The sequence below is a fragment of the Anas acuta genome, chromosome Z (assembly GCF_963932015.1).
Source record: "Anas acuta chromosome Z, bAnaAcu1.1, whole genome shotgun sequence".
Lineage (NCBI taxonomy): Eukaryota > Metazoa > Chordata > Aves > Anseriformes > Anatidae > Anas > Anas acuta.
The window spans coordinates 50,951,461-50,964,870 of NC_089017.1; positions in this window are offsets into that span (position 1 = coordinate 50,951,461).

Below are 13,410 nucleotides of genomic sequence, written 5' to 3' on the forward strand. Positions count from 1 at the left end.
AATCAAATTTGAAAGAGTTTGCAAAAAAGGATTTATTTATTTGAACAAATAGCTTTTCCACACATCAGACTTCAGCAGCCTCCATGACACCAAGAGAATTCTTATCTCTATTGTGAATCTTGCACTGGGCTCTGAAAGGAAAAGGGGAAGTAGGACTGCAGTTGAGTATGTAACACAGGGTATGTATGTATTAGAGGGTAGGGGATAAGAGGGGGGAGTAGGGATTAGGGAGTGGTGTTTATTTTTTTTTAATGCAGATACATGTATCATATTCCTTCACAGCTGGTAGCAAACTTTCCCGTCCAAGAGTATAAAAGCTTCATATAATATTCCAAAATGCTAACATAATGACAGGTTGACATTATGATTTAACTTTCCATTAACAAGAATGGGAAGTTTAGATGTTGGGCTGTGAAAGAAAAATAAACAATGAAGCATGATGTGTCTGGCAAAATAGTAATTGCTGTAGCTTTGGAAAGAAATAATGATATAATTAATCAGTTGTGAGTTTACATCAAGAGAATGGAGCTTGTATGTGTTTTTTTGTTTGTTTGTTTGTTTGTTTTTTAACTATACTTGTGAAAATTTCTGCTGAGAATTTGATTGTGGTTAATGAGGAAATTTCTAATTATTTTGTATGACTTTCAGTTTACCTACTTCATATTTTGGTTGATTTCACAAAGTTAACCAAATGAATTTCTACAAGAAAACAAACAGAAAAAGGTAAGTAAACGCAAAGACAGCAATCAGTTATTTTCAAGGTTGTGAACTGTGGAGTGAACAACATGTGTCCTGAAGAAATATCTACTTGCCTTTTGCCACTCGGCTTAATAGGATTATTTTTTGGTTACATCCTAACTGCAAAATAAAGTAATGCCTTAAAACTCCGTTTCTAAGAGAGATGGGAACTGGAGCAATAAATACAGGAGTAGAAAGAAACTGAGGATAAAGAGAATGTCTTTTCATCCACTACAGAAAAGCCAGAAACCTTGAAGTTATCTAAGACAATAAACATTTCAGACAGCAATTTCCTAGACAGAAATGGCCAGAACTAGAGTTCAGGTGGTTTTATTGCCATATGCATTAAGACCATTGGGTGACTGTCCAGTACAATTTTTTGGAAAGAACTGTTGCTAGTTGTTTGTGACAACTACTGAATTTTATCACCTGTGCTGAGATGTCACCAAGGAATGCAGCCTTTAATGGGGAGACCAGTAGAAGTACTGCCAGGCTGCTCCTCTAGTGCCAGAAGCTTGGAGCCATAGAAAGAACTCTACAACTACCTGAAAGGAAGTTGTGGAGAGCTTGGGGTCAGCCTCTTCTCACAGGTAAATAGTGATAGGACTAGAGGGAATGGCCTCAAGTTGTGCCATGGGAGTTTTAAATTGGAAATTAGGAGATATTTCTTCTCAGAAAGAAAAGAGTAGTCAGGCAGTGGAACAGGTTGCCCAGGGAGGTGGTGACATCACCGTCCCTGGGGGTGTTCAAGGAAAGGTTGGACGTGGTGCTTAGGGACATGGTTTAGTGGGTGATAGTGGTAGTTCAGTGATGGTTGTACCAGATGATCTGTAAGGTCTTTTCCAGCTCTAATGATTCTGTGATTTGATGAAGTGTGTCAGGGGTCTGGGCGCAGCCCCATGGATAAAAGAGGAACTGGGTGCTGGGACAGGAGCCAGGAAAGCCCACAGGGCATCACTGAAAGACCAGCATGTGGTGGGTTTTCACTCTGCTAACTGTACAGAAAACTTAGGTGGGGAGTGAGACACAGATTATGGCTGTTCTTGGTCTCTGAAACATTGAAGCCCAACTTCCAGCCTGAATAGAACATTTCTGCAGAACCACGGTGTCTAGCATTTCTGTTTGAAAATCTCTGTGGAAAGGTTTGCCATTGCCCCTGGCCTTTTTTTTTCTTTTTTTCCCCAACTGTGGTGGTTCTGCTCAAGTGGGCAGCCAAGCTCCACCACAGCCACTCTCTCACTCCCCCTCCTCAAAGAGGAACAGGGAGAAAATAGGATGAAAAGGGCTCAAAGGTTGAGATAAGGACAGTAATTATTATAACGGGCAAAACAGACTCTGTATAGGGAGATAGTAAGGTTTATTACTTATTACTAACAAGCTAGAGAAGTGAGAAACAAAGGAAAGAAAACAAAAGCACCTTCCCCCCCCAGTCCACCCTCTTCCACCTCCTCCCGCCCTGAGCGGCACAGGGGAACGGGGGAATGGGGGTTATGGTCAGTCTACAGTGCTTCTTCTCTGCCGCTCCTTCTTGGTCACTCTTGTCCCCTGTGCTGTGGGGTCCCTCCCATGGGATACAGTCCTTCATGAACTGATCCGGCGTGGGCTTCCCACAGGCAGCAGCCCTTCCAGAACTGCTCCAGATATGGGTCCGTACCACGGGGTCCATCCCTCAGGAGCAAACAGCTCCAGCCTGGGTCCCCTATGGGCAGCAGCTCCTTCTAGGTCACCTGCTCCTGCATGGGCTCCTCTCCATGGGCTACAGGTCTGGCCTGGAATCTGCTCTGGCAGGGGTCTTCCACAGGCGGCAGCCTCCGTCGGTGCAGGTCCACCTGCTCCACCGTGGTACTCCATGGGCTGCAGGGGGACATCCTGCTACAACATGGTCCTCACCACAGGCCACAGGGGACTTCTGCTGTGGCACCTGGAGCACCTCTCCCATATCTTAAATATGCTCTCACAGAGGTGCAAAACAACATTGCTTATTGGCTCAGCTCTGGTCAGCAGTGGGGCCGTTACCAAAGATGGGGCAGCTTCTAGATCCTTCTTACAGAAGCCACCCCTATGGCCCCCTCCTACCAAAACCTTGCCTCATAAACCCACTACACCAATTAGGCAACCTCATTGCTCTTTATGAAAAGAAATAAAAAGAACTGCCGAAGGAGTTACCCCCTTAACCTTCAACTTTGGTATGGCAATCTACCCTCTGCTACAGCTAAAGGGATTATAATTACACTAATAAAGAGGGAACTTGTCCTTTTATATATACCACTCCAAATAAAAGCAAACTTTCATAAATCTACATATGCCATGAAAAATTTGATCTCAATGTAATTGTGTATTGCAGAGCTAAAGCTCTCTAAAATAATGATTTTTTGTTCTTTCTCTTACATTTTATTCTGAAAGAATTGACATTTCTATTGGTCATTTGTTGGCTGAGGAGGGTTAGGTATTGGAGGATGAAGTGCCGCGCTTTATGGAGCTTTACGCTTTGATATTTCTATCAATTTTATTATGTTGTAATTGATTTCCATGCCTTTCTTTTTGACTTTTATAATAATTGTGTCTTTTAATAACAGCACAATATCCAGCTGCTCCATTGAGTTATTAAATAATATCAGTTCTAAACAAAGGAGGTAAAATACTAAAAAGACATTTTCAGATGTCTTAAGCCATTAGTAGTTTTACTGAAATTGAAATGTAAGGATGAACACAAGAATGAAAACCAGTTCCCTTCTCAAAGTCCAGATGAAGAAATATATATTAGGATTCTTTTCCTTAGTCTAAAAAACTGCAGCAGAATTCCTCTGGTGCTGTTATGCTCCCCCAAGAGCAATTCCACATACATATCAATGTCTGCTCATGTCTGTGAGTCGATACCTCATACTTTTTATGTATACAGACTCTTCTCTCTAAGGCTGCTGTATCACTGCTTTGGCAGACTGCTCCATGGCATGCATCTCTGTCCTTCAGTTGTGTTCTGGTCGTCAAAGTGCATTTGTGACATCCTGTTGATTATTCAACTATAGTGCTGGGGAAATGGATTTAGCCTAGAAAGGGCTTCAATTTTCAAAAAGAAAAAGGACATTAACAAAAATAATAAAATAAATAAACAAACAAAATAATAAATAAATAAATAAGCAAAAACCTTGTTCTGGTACATGACATATTGAGCAAAAACATTAACAGAGAAGTAATGGAAAATAATTTAAGATGAAATTAACAATAACAGCAATTACTTAGGAAAAAGGAGAATCATCTAATGTAATAAGCATCAGTGTAAGAGGGCAAGATGACACTGCACAATATTCTTACTCCATTAAGGCATCTGAGCAAGGAAGATGCTAATCACAACTGGACAACAACTGTTCTAAATCAGGAATTGTTCTAAACACTTGCAGGTTAAAAATGACATTATCTGGACTCTTATATGCCAAGTAGAGTGTGTAGCTCAAATCTAATGTCAAAGCACCCAGCCCTTCAGACGTTACTCAGGCAAAACCCCTAAATCTGTCTGTCAAAATATCTATCAATGAAAACACATGAAATTTGAAATAAGACATAAAATGAAATAAAAACCGCTTTGTATAATAATAAGTTTTAAGAAATAATAATATATTAATTTGATGAGGACTTTTAATTTGCTTGGTTAACTGAAATAACAGGAATATTAATTCCTGCTCTATAGAAAGTAAATCAGAAGTACTTTGATGAACATACTAAAATGGCTGCCTAAAACTTACTTCATCTGCGTCTAACTGAAACGTAATTAAAGATGTGGAAATACACTAGATATGCACTAGTTAATTGATGAGTTATTTGGGAGAAATAAGATGTCTTACAAAATAACACGGCTTCTGTGCTAGGGATAAAAATTGTCAGGAAGCCACCTATACTCTAAATCTGTACCTTTAGGTATAAAAGATCTGCTAATGTGAAATGGGCAAAGTAAGGCTTTATTCTTCTGCATAATAATAATAACAATAATAACAATAACAATAATAACCATAATAACAATATAATAATAATTAATAAATTATTATTATTATTATTATTATTATTATTATTATTATTATTATTATTATTATTATTATTATTATTATTTTTCCACAACTGAGCTAATAACAAATTATGGTCTGTATTTTTTACATGAAATTTTCCATTTCACAGTGTTATATTCCCTTCACTCTCACTCAGGAACAGAACTTTTCTCCTTTTTAAAAATGTCCTTTAAAAGTCTTAAGGTTAGGAATATGCAATATAAACCAGTGTACCGAGCTTCTTTGACTTGTGCGCCCTTGTAACACTTACATTTTCAAATATAAATATAAATGAAAGATGTTACCCTTCCATGACTTTGTCTGTGCCAGAGTAGGTGCATCAGAATATACTCAGCTTGAAAACAATCTCAGTTATTCTTTTTTTTCTTTTTTTTTTTTTTCTTGTTTTCTCTCTCTCTCTCTCTCTTTTTTTTTTTTTTTTTTCTTTGAGTTTGTGGTACTCATACCCCTAAATTGTTCCACTTCCACTTACCTGCTTTCTCCTAGGTCTGAAGTCTGATGTAATTATTACCTGAAGACCTTGGCAGATATGAGGTCCTGTGCTCTCTGTGTTTTGATTAGCTTTCTGTAAGAGGTTGTAAAGCATTGGAGGAGAGCCTAGAATATTTTAAGAGAACTGTTGGTTGTGCAAAACCACTGGCCTTAGCTATTGTAAGTGCAAGACCCTCAATCATTTCTGTAAAAAACCAGTAAAGTGCCTTTATGTTTTTCCCCTGGTTTGTAAAAGTCTCTGTTTCTACCTAAAAGACAGTTTAATTCAATTTTGCTGAAGGAGTAGGACAGTGTTTGACCTGCGAGTCTTAAGGAAAATATTTTTAAAGTAGGGGTGGTTTCCATGAAACAGTTTAAATTTGTATTGATATAGTATTGTATTTGTATATTGTATTGTATTTGTATATTGTATTGATATAGTGTATCCTAAAACTTCAATTTACAGATGCGTATGATTTCAGTTATATTTTATGAATTTTTAAATGTATGCCCCATAAATTACTACTCGAGTTTCAAGTATGAAAATATTTTCCTGCCTCTTACAGAGTTGATTTTTATAACTTTGCTAAAATATCACATATTATAATGTTCAGTATATTTATCAATTGAAATTTAATGTCCTTTAACTGCAAAATGAATGTTGTTGATCATGCATGATGAAAAATGGGTTTAGATATTGAATATTTTTTTAAAAACAATCTCTGATTTTACAGTTGGATGGATGCTAATGGAATATGAAATATTCCTGTGTTCCCGTTAACTTATTTTCAGCTCAACCTGATCAAATTGCAAATGTTATTTAATAGAAAAAAACATCATGGAACAGTTGCTGTTGTCTGAGTAAATAATGCTGGCAGTTACTGAAGTCAACTTCAATTACTTCTAATAATAAGTAATAATCCTTCCTCTAAGTGAGACTTACCTAGACATCACTAAGCAAAGCCTCTATCTGCCATTCATAGGGACTTCTAATAGATGAAACAGCAAAGACTAGTGTAATCTGTCTCATATTAATGAAGCTGTATGTCTCTACAGAGTATATTTTACTATTCTAAGTTAGACAAAAAGTAATCTTGAAAAAAAATAAAATTCAATTTTTAGATTAATTTGGGAGTTCTCAATTTCAGCAACAGGATAGTGTTTGTGTATTATTATTATTATTACTTTTTTTTTTAATTTAATTTTATTTTTTTATATTCAGCTCCTGTTTTTCAGTGGCAAGCTCCTAATTTATGGATTTCATTTCATGTAAGGAATTTATACAATTGATCTGTGTGTAATTTCTCCCTGTATTTCATATGACAGAAATAAGAAATTGCATCTTAGGTTGAGGTCTTCCTGACTTCTTTTTAGCATATAACACAATAATCAAACTCTCTCATAGATTATTTGATTATGGTAATATAACAGTCAAGCATTTGTTTTATTATTATTATTATTATTATTTTCTGCATAGTCTAAGTGATATGAATAGAAAAAGATTTTAAATATCAGGCATATTCTCTTCATGAATATTCTCTTTCATGAATATTCATTAATATTCTCTTTAAGACAATGTTTAAGACAAATGTTTGTTGGTTGTTTTTGTTTTTGTTTTTGTTTTTTTTTGTTACTAATGAAAATGGAATGAAAAGGTATAACATTTTTCAGTTATTTACCTTATTTTTATTTTTCCAATAGCTTTGATGCTTAAATTTATACTAATGAGCTCCAGTTATGATTTTGATAGAAAGAGCTAAAAAGATCTAGCAGTAAAAGTTTTCTTTGTAATAGTTCATTTCCACTAGGCAAGTACAAATGTATTAATGTTATTTTGTTTGCTATAGAGGTTAATTAGCCCAACTTAAAAATCAACATTTGCTACTTCATGTATGTTGGAAAAAGAAAGCACTTTGGTTCTCATAAATCTCAGCACATAATACTTTCTACTGAACTTCTACTGAACTGTGCCTTTATTGGTATATCTGTAGTGTCTGTCATTTATTTGTTGATGGCATTGAGATGAATATCAGAGACATTTGTATGTATTTTATTGCAATGACTTGGTATCGTTTCCAACCACTCCTTTCATTCAGCATTTTCTTTGGGTTACAGGAGTTCCCATTTAAAACCAGAAAATCTGAGTGAAATCTCTCAGCCCATATTAGTATACAGTTCACTTTTGATGTTGGGAGAACCTATGGTGCTGAAGAAATTTAAGTACTTAGATGAACTGAACTGGAATTGTCATAAATTTGATTTGTTTTAGGGTCTTTCATCATAAAGACAGAAGTGTCAAGCTTGGAGAAAATGTGGTGGGACCATTCTCATGACTGGAGTGCTGCAATGAATGGCTATAAGCTCTTCAGAAGGGACAGGCAGCACAGAAGGGGTGGTGGTGTGGCTCTCTATATTAGAGAATCTTTCGATGTTGTGGAACTCGAGGCTGGGAATGACAAGGTTGAGTCCCTTTGGGTTAGGATTGGCGGGAAGGCTAACAAGACTAGCGTCCTGGTTGGGGTCTGTTATAGACCACCGAACCAGGATGAGGAGATGGATGAAGATTTCTACAGGCAGTTGACAGAAGTTGCGAAATCGTCGGCGCTTGTTCTCGTGGGGGACTTCAACTTCCCTGACATATCCTGGAAGCACAACACAGCCCAGAGAAAGCAATCTAGGAGGTTTCTGGAGAGCGTGAAAGATAGCTTCCTGACGCAGCTGGTTAGCAAGCCTACCAGGGGTGGTGCCCTGCTAGACCTTCTCTTCACAGAGAAGGACTGGTGGAGGATGTGGTTTTTGCTGTCTTGGGCACAGTGACCACGAAATGGTGGAGTTCTCTATCCTTGGCGAGGCCAGGAAGGGGACCAGTAAAACCACTGTATTGGACTTCCGGAGGGCTGACTTTGTGCTGCTGAGGACACTCGTTGGTAGAGTCCCTTGGGAGGCAGTTCTGAAGGGCAGAGGGGTCCAGGAAGGCTGGGCGCTCTTCAAGAGGGAATTCTTAATGGCACAGGAACAGTCTGTCCCCACATGCCCAAAGACGAGCCAGCGGGGAAGAAAACCAGCCTGGCTGAACAGAGAGTTGTGGCTAGAGTTTAGGAGAAAAAAGAGAGTTTATAATCTTTGGAAAAGAGGGCAGGCCACTAGGGAGGACTATAAGGATGTTGTGAGGTTGTGCAGGGACAAAATTAGGAAGGCCAAAGCTCATCTGGAGCTCAATCTGGCTACTGCCATTAAAGATAGCAAAAAATGTTTTTATAAATACATCAGCACAAAAAGGACTAAGGAGAATCTCCATCCTTTACTGGATGTGGGGGGAAACTTAGTTACAAGAGATGAGGAAAAGGTGGAGGTGCTTAATGCCTTCTTCGCCTCAGTCTTTAGCGGCAATACCGGTTGTTGGATATTAGGAAGAACTTCTTAACTGTTGGGTTGTTAGACATTGGAAAAGGCTGCCCAGGGAAGTGGTGGAGTCACCATCCCTGGAAGTCTTTAAAAGATGTTTAGATGTAGAGCTTAGGGATATGGTTTAGTAGAAGACTTGTTAGTGTTAGGTCAGAGGTTGGACTCGATGATCTTGAGGTCTCTTCCAACCTATAAATTCTGTGATTCTGTGATTTTGGACATACAGGAATGGGGATAGGAGAGCTTAGCAGAAGATAACACAAAGGAAACAAGAAAAGCTTCTAATGCAATGTTACTAGTAAGACAAAAAGAGGAAAAAGAGGCCTGTTGCTGAACACAGGGCATGTGAACACAGAAACAAGTTAAGTGTAAGGTACTAGATAAGTTCCTTGTCTCGGTCTTCAGATGCAACATCTTATATCTTGGACTCTATAAAAAGTCCAAGAGCTGCCCCATGTAAGATAAAAGCCTGTCCAGATGGCTTCAAAAGGGACCCGCCACTGGCCAGAGCTGTTTGCCTCTCTGGGAGAGCAAATTTAAGAAAGGGACAGCAACAACAGCTGGGAAATAAATGAGAAAATTTAGAGAAAAACAGTCCTGCAGGTGCCAAGGTCAGCGCAACAGAAGGGCAGGAGGTGCTCCAGGCAGGCAGCAGCAGTTCCCCGGCAGCCTGTGAAGAGATTCCCCAGTGGAAGTTTCTGGGAGAAAACAAACAAATATAAAAACAAAACAAAACAAAACAAACAAACAAACAAAAACCACATGCCCTTCTGTGTATAGGATGACAATCTATACAAACTTAATTACTTGTATTTCACCGGAGTAGTGCTTTGCTGTGTCATGAAGGAGTGATCTGATGTGTGTGAAGTCTTGCAGGCTTCACTTAGATATGACACTCTACTACTAGTAATATTTAGCAGTTTATGAAAAGCAACTGCTCCAAAACTAGCAACAGACTGCTTCTAGAGTTTCAGGTAAAAAAGATACTCATAGCATCCTTACTAGTGACAGCTGGTGACTTCCAGTCAGTTGCATCTCATTTCATGTTATGTTGCCTGTTTATGTCCACAGTTGACTTTAGCACACTGAAGTGGTCTTAAGATATAAGCCCAATGCCTACATACGTGATTTTGGTTTTCTCTGTTGGTTCTGAAAACACATCTTTTGATTTCTAAATAGGATCATTCAAAGGAGACTAGGAGCTTCTTTCTTCCACATCTCCTTAAAGTAACAGCTGTAGTCCCTTATGTGTTTGAAAAGGTGTCAATCATCTAGATCATCTAAACACAGATTGCGAACAAGAGCTACTGGAGCACCCTGTCAGAGTAGGCTAAGCTGAAGCTAATTGTGGATGTGTACATTTTGGAATACCAGCTGGGTATGGGTTTTAGGTGGGCATGGAAGTAACTGGAAAAAAGTGGAAGCAAAGGGTTAAATGGATCAGACATTATTTATTTATTTATTTATCTATTTATTTATTTATTTATTTATTTATTTATTCAAGACTGTGAAATAATTTCCTTCCAGTTACAATAGAAAAGGATCAAAGTAAGCCCTTGTACTCAAGGTGACACTTCCATACTGCCTCAAGTATCAATTTTTTTTGAATGAAACTGCTGATCATGTGGCATTGCAGATGCTTTACTTTGGTCTAATGCCTAATGAACCACAAATAAATTGGCCTTTGCACAACTTCTCAATTTAAAAAAAAAAAAAAAAAGTGATTTTTTCATGGTAAAACAGCTGATTGAAATAAAATATTTCAAAGTTTGGTGACAAATAACATGGCTTCACTAAGGGCAAATTCTGCCTAACAAATCCAGTGGCCTTGTACAATGGGGTTTGGCATTCATTGATAAGGGAGGAGCAACTGTTATCATCTACGTGAACTTGTGCAAAGCATTTGTCCCTTTGTCCCTCATGATATCCTTGTATCTAAACTCTAAAGACATAGATCTAATGGATGGACCACTCAGTGGGTAAGCAATTGGCTAGATCTTTGCACTCAAGGAATTGCAGTCAACTGCTAAATGTCCAGGTGGAGATCAGATACAAGTGATGTTTCTCAGGGGTCAGCACTGGGACCGGAACTTTTTAACATTGCTAGTGACACGGACAGTGAAATTGAGTGCACTCTCAGCAAGTTTGCTGATGTCATCAAGCTGTGTGTTGTGGTCAAAATGCTGGAGGGAAGTGATGTCATCCAGCGGGACCTGGAAAGGCTTGAGAGGTGGGCCTGTGCAAAACCCATGAGGTTCAAAAAGGCCAAGTACAAGCTCCTGGATCTGGACCAGGGCAATCCTAACCACAAATACAGGCTGTGTGGAGAATGGGTTGAGAGCAGCCCCAAGGAGGACTCAGGGGTGTTGGTTGATGAGAAGCTCAACATGAGTTGGCAGTGTGTGCTTGCAGACCAGAAATCTAGACATGTCCTGGAATGCATCAGAAGAAATGTGACCAGCAGGGTGAGGGAGGTGATTGTCCCTCTCTGCTCTGCTCTTGTGAGACCTGGAATGTGATGTCCTGGAATGCATCAGAAGAAATGTGACCAGCAGGGTGAGGGAGGTGATTGTCCCTCTCTGCTCTGCTCTTGTGAGACCCCATCTGGAGCCCTGCATTCAGCTCTGAGACCCTTAGCACACGAAGGACATGGGCTTATTGGAGCGAGTCCAGAGGAGGGTCACAAAGATGATCAAAGGTATTTGAGCAACCTGGTCTAGTGGGAGGTGTCCCTGCTCATGGAGGGAGGTTGGAATTAGGTGTTCTTTAAGGTCCCTTCCAACCCAAACTATTATATGATTCTATAATTCTATAAAAGAAAACAAACTTCTTCACACCCTTTTAGTTCTGATGATGATAAGAATGCCTAGTATGACATACTGCTTCAAAGCATTAGCATTACTGAAAATGCATAGATTTTCTGCAAAAAAAAATCAGAACAAAAGAAAAAAAGAATGAAGAAAAAAAAAAAAAAGGAAGTTGCTAGTGAAACTGATGTGTGGTTTCTCAGATGGGAACCAAACTTCAGGTACTGAGATTGGTGTACACCCATAAAAATTTCCTCCATCTCATGTCTTCTTGTTTTGGTATTCAGTATAGAAATTGTACTCTAAGATTTCCATGAATTAGGTGTGAGCTTGCATTAAGCAACTAAATATAAGACAGGGTGCATAAACACTAATAATTAGAGATAGTATCTCAAGAGCAGCTGAGATCTCTTCCCATTTTCCTAAATACATCAGGGCCCGAAGGGCCCTGATAGCCCTGCCTGGCTGTGCCTGGTCACCTTGGGGCTCCCCCACCTGACCCAGGACCAGGACCCTATGTCAGCCCTTGGGACATCAGTTCCAGTGACATCAAACCCTGCCGAGCTAGGCCCTTCCACGGGCCCGTGTTTCAGAGCAGCATGGCATTTTCCCAAGGGATGTTCACAATGCCTGGGACTGGGGCTTCCCTGGTGGCCCCTAGAGGCCTGCTCCCGAAGCCCCATGTATGTCTATACATACTTAGTGTTAAATTTCTAGGTAGTAGATCACTGGCTCCCCAGGTTTGCTTTGGAATATCTGCACAAAGTATAGTTGTGAGGTAAGATGAGTAATTTTCAATAGTGATAATTTACAGAAATTACTTTTTCTTGATATCTGGTGTACCATCTGTCGCAGGCATCTGTGTGTTTTACTTACTGGCTTTTAAATTAAGTCTATAATCAAAATTGGATGTGTGTATGGAGTAGAGTGGGGTGGGAGGTGCAGCAGCTCTCCTGCAAGAGAAGTTTTGTCAAAAAGTAAAGCCTTCACTACTCTGGGAGGAAGATTTAATGCTGCCTTAAAGGGAATAAGAGGAGTGATTAAAGTCAAAGCTCTTCCTTTTTTTTTACGTTTTTACTTTTCAATCTGATTAGAAATATTTGTCTAATGTTGATGAACTTTCCAACAAATCTGTAAAAACAACCCATTTACATATGGAAAGTATAATTGCATGTAAGGAGCAGACAGTTTAATGTATAATTACCTGGTTTATGCATGTAAATGTACCACTAAGGCCAACTGAAATTTGACTCTATTGATGAAGCAGAATACAGCTGAATTTCTAGTAATCATGGCCTTTAAAAGATGTCTACAGCTGAATGAGATTGCTGTTATGCAGGTGCCTTTAAATATACTCTGCCTTTCTCAATTATATTACCTCAATCCCATAAGACTGTGTTTCAGAAGGTAATGGTTTCTCTACTCCACTGAACTGCATGTTCAGCTGTTTTGTAGAACTATAAAGGAAGAGATAAATTCTAATTATTAATTGACATATCTTGTCCATGTGCCTTTTTCTAATGCTATTTTTGTGGTGCAATTAGTGGTAGTGGTGAAAGGTTTTTCTGATTTATTTTATTTTAACAACAAATTTTGATATAGTACACATTTTTTTCTTTTTTTTTTTTTTTTTTTGGTATGCGTGGCTGCATAACATTAATCTTAAAAGTACTCATTGGATATATTGCCATTATTAATCAAGACATTACACAATTATTCACAATGCTGTGCAGACGATCAGGTGATAACAACGTTACAAGAAACCAAATAATATATGTTTTCTATTGCTTTTCTATTGCTGATCTGCTTGTGTGAAGAGCTTGGGAATATTGTTTTCCATTACTTTCTTAGCCATTTTGCTCTCTGTGCCTCTGATTTCACCTCTGGGAATCACAGAATGACTCAGACACCTGTCGTAGGTATAAGAGTAG